At 45.1% G+C, this 4,429-nt stretch overlaps 1 pseudogene; it reads left to right on the top strand.

Annotated features, from left to right (window-relative positions):
* The first annotated feature begins 892 nt into the window (after positions 1-892).
* On the top strand, positions 893-2,766 carry LOC143646159 (ATP-binding cassette sub-family F member 2 pseudogene; annotated as a pseudogene).
* Positions 2,767-4,429: the final 1,663 nt, after the last annotated feature.

Raw genomic sequence — 4,429 nt, 5'->3', positions numbered from 1 at the left:
ATGTCAACTTGCCCAGGTGTCAATGCCCAGTTGTCTGGTCAAACAAGCATTGGCCTATCTGTTGCTATGAGGAAATTTTGTGAACTTAAATCCATAGTACACTGATTGTTTCTATGGCTGATTACATCTGCAGTTGGCTAAGGGGAGTGTCTTCCAAAATGAGAGATGTTTAATTTTGATTGATGGCTTCTAAGGGGGGTGGTGGTGGTAATAGCTTCAGCAGTCAGAAGAGAGAACTTACAACTACTTCCACCAGTCAGCCTCTCCTGGGTAATTCATCTAAGACCTTCTTCAGGGTGCCAACTTGTAGCCTGCCCTACAGAGTTTGGACTTAGGCATCCCCACAATTGCATGAGACATTTTTATAAAATCTCATGCTATTTACGGATATCTTCTGTTGGTTCTGTTACCCTAGAAAACCCTGGCCAAAACAGCTTTGGTACTGGAAGGGGCTCTAGAGAATCAAAACCTTAAAAATAGGGTTTTGCAATTGATTTTCTACTCTGATTAGATGCAAAGACACTGATGACTCTACTTTCAATAATCAAGATGGCACTGACCGTCCATGGCATGAGTTGGCAATAGAGATATGTAAAATATCTTCATTTGAGTCAGCCAATGGCATGCTTATATGAGACAAGTCTAGGGGTGACAGTGTTTTTGACACAGTAACAGAAGTTTTTGGAATTAAAAGATATAATGAAGAAAAAAAATTTAAATATATAATTATACTGACTGGTTGTTCCTAGATATGCTGGATTCAGTTATAAAAGAAAGGGATGAGGCCAGTTACATGCATAGGAGCAGAAGAAGCTGCTCTGCTGTGACAGAGGCCAAGCGGCAAGGCCCAGCTCCCTGAAAGAACAGTAACCCACCCCTATGGCTCATCACCATGCCCTTAGACCTGGCCAAGAAGAAGGCAGCCAAAAAGATGGAAGGTGCCAAACTTGACAGTGGCCCAGAAAAGGGTATGAACAAAATGGAGATGATGTCACAGAACCACAAGTGGCAGAAGAGAAAAATGAAGAGGCCAATAACAGAAAGACAATGGAAGTAGATTTGCTGACCAAGGAGCTAGAGGGCTTTGCCATAAAGAAAATTGCTGCTTTGTTCTTATTGGTATCCGAGCCTCTTACTCCGGCACTACTGATGTCCACATTATGAGCCTCTCACTCATCTTTCATGGTCAAGAGCTGCTCAGTGACACCAAACTGGAATTAAACTCAGGCTGTCACTATGGTCTTATTGGTTTAAATGAGTTTGGAATGTGTATTCTGCTTTCTGCTCTTGGGAAATGTGAAGTGCCCTTCCCTGAACACATTGACATCTACCATCTGACTTAGGACATGCCACCTAGTGACAAGACACCTTTGCAGTGTGTGATGGAAATTGACACAAAGAGGGCCATGCTGCAGAAGGAAGCTGAGTGGCTGGCTCATGAGGATGCAGAAAATGAGAAACTAATGGAGCTATATGAGTGCCTGGAGGAGCCAGATGCTGACAAGATAGAGATGAGGGCCTCATGGATATTGCATGGACTGGGTTTCACACCTGCCATGCAGCTCAAGAAGCTAGAAGTCTGCAATGGGGGCTGGAGGATGACAGTTCCCATTGCCAGAGGCCTCCTTATTTGACTTTTCATGCTGTTTCTGGATGAGCCCACCAACCACTTGGACTTAGATGCTCGTGTGTTGTTGGAAGAAGAACTCAAGACTTTTGAGCATATCTTGGTCCTCAACTTCCATTCTCAAGATTTTGTGAATGGTGTCTGTACCAACATCATTCACATGTACAACAAGAAACTGAAGTATTATATGGGTAATTATCATCAGTATGTTAAGATGTGACCGGAGCTGGAGGAGAACCAGATGAAGAGGCTTCACTGGGAGGAAGATCAGATAACCCACATGAAGAACTACTTTGCTAGGTTTGGTCAAGGCAGTGCCAAACTGGCACAGCAGGCCCAGAGCAAGGAAAAGATACTACAGTAAATGATGACACCAGGACTAACAAAGAGGAATATGAGCAACAAGACACTGTCATTTTATTTCTCACCATGAGGCAAGATCCCTCTACCCATCATTATGGTGCACAATATGAGCTTCAAGTATACAAAAGATGGGTCTTGCATCTACAAAGATTTAGAATTTGGTATTGACCTTGATACATAAGTGGCTCTTGTAGGGCCCAATGGAGCAGGAAAATCAACTCTTTGAAGCCTCTAACTGGAGAGCTGCTACCCACTGACAGAATGATCCTAAAATACTCTCATGTCAAGGCAGGGCATTACCGTAAGCATTTACAAGACCAGCGGGACTTGGATCACTTATCTTTGGAGTACATGATGAAGTGCTACTCTGAGATCAAGGGAAGGGAGAAATGAGGATGATCACTGGGTAATGTGGTCCCACAGGGAAACAGCAGGTGAGCCCAACCAGGAACATTTCAGATAGGCAGAAGTGTCCAGTGTGTCTGTCCTGGCTTGCCTTGTAAAACTCCCACAGGCTCTTCACAAATGAGTCCACCAATCACCTGGATATTGGGACCATCGAAGCACTGGAAGATGCCATCAATGAATGTGAGGGTGGCAGGATGCCAGTTAGCCATGATTTCAGTCTTCTACAGTAGGTTGCACAGGAAATTTGGGTCTGTGAAAAGCAGACAGTCACCAAGTAGCCTGGGGACATTCCGGCCTACAAAGAGTACCTCAAGTTCAAGCTGGTGGATGAGAAACCTCAGCTCACCAAGAGGACCCACAATGTGTGAGCCCTCTGCAAAGGATTGGGTCAGGAGCTCTATCTGGGGACAAACAGTTGCTATCCTGACCAGCCACACGGAACAGAACCCTGGAGTTACACTCCTGCATTGCTGCAAAACTGCTTCCCCATAGCCTCTCTCCCTGCTCCCCTCAACCTGCTTTAGCTGCACTCTGTTATCTACAGCTGGATAGCATCTGTCTGTTTCCTATCCTCCTTCCAGTTACTTTTGTCCATTTCTGGACTTCATTGGCTGTCCTCTCAGGTCCTTTGCTGATTACCTTATCTGGAGAATGATACAGCCAGAAGCACCTGAGAGTTAGCCCAAGGGCCCAAGCCCTGGATCTTGCCTGTGAGGGAGGTTAAGATCCTTGTTTTCTGGGTTTTGGTGATGATGGAGGAATAACCCCAGTCCCACCATCCTTATTCCTTTCTGCTTCTGGTTTGGAGTTCTGGACCAGGGTGTTGGGCCTGGTTGATTTTTAAATAATTATTTAACAGTGTTAATAATTAGACCTATGTGACATCTACAAAGAATCCAATAAAGAAAGAAGCCTTGGTCACTGTTCTAGTTTGCTAGCTGCCGGAATGCAACACACCAGAGATGGATTGGCTTCTAATAAAAGGGGATTTATTCTGTTGGTTCTTCAGAGGAAAGGCAGCTAACTTTCCACTGAGGCTCTTTCTTATGTGGAAGGCACAGGGTGGTCTCTGCTGGTCTTCTCTCCAGGCCCCTGGGTTCCAACAACTTTCCCCGGGGTGATTTCTTTCTCCATCTCCAAGGGCCCGGGCTGAGCTGCAAGTGCTGAGATGAGGAATGCCAAGCTGCTAGACTGTGCTACATTGCGTTCTCTCATTTAAGCACAAGCCAATTAAGTTAAACATCACTCATTGCAGCAGACACGCCTCCTAGCCGACTGCGGATGTAATTAGCAACAGATGAGATTCACCTACCATTGGCTCATGTCCACAGCAACAGAACTAGGTGCTTTCACCTGGCCAAGTTGACAACTGAATCTAACTACCACAGTCGCTAACAAAAAAGGATGAGCTGAAGTCTTCAATTTGCAACTGAAGCACCACATGAAGGTTTCTATGCGTGCCCTGAAGGAAAATCTTATTTCCTGTGCTCACAGAATTGAGATCTCTGAAGACTAGATCAGAGTCTCATTGTGCAAGTAACAGATTTACAATGTAAACTGAATTGTAAACCTTGCAGGTTGTCTGCTGTTAAAGTGAGGGCATTGATTGGAAATTAATGGGATCCTCAAACTTGGGATGGGGACATATAGGTTGATAATGATGACAATAGAGACACTGAAACCCTAGATTCTGCTCAGTCTTTCCTAGATAGACTCATAATGGTCTGCTCACCAGCAACCCACCTCCAGTGTACCCTGAGGAAAGAGCCACACAACCTCCAATATTCCCTGAGGTAAGGAGTCTTCCACACAACCTCCGCCTGAGGAGATTAATCCTCTGTGCCTGATTAACCTGTAACCTCTTTCCCTGGGGAAGCAGCCCTCACTCCTCTGCCTGGAGAGATTAATACTGTTTCACCAGATGAAGCTGCAAAGGACTGCCCTGTGGTAATCGGCTTAAAAGACACTTCCAGTTCTTTTCGTGACTCACACCCAATACCCCTCTTTTCTTCCAGGGCTAAAACTGGGTTA

The sequence above is a fragment of the Tamandua tetradactyla genome, chromosome 9 (genome assembly GCF_023851605.1).
Source record: "Tamandua tetradactyla isolate mTamTet1 chromosome 9, mTamTet1.pri, whole genome shotgun sequence".
Lineage (NCBI taxonomy): Eukaryota > Metazoa > Chordata > Mammalia > Pilosa > Myrmecophagidae > Tamandua > Tamandua tetradactyla.
This window is presented reverse-complemented; position numbering and strand designations above follow the sequence as displayed.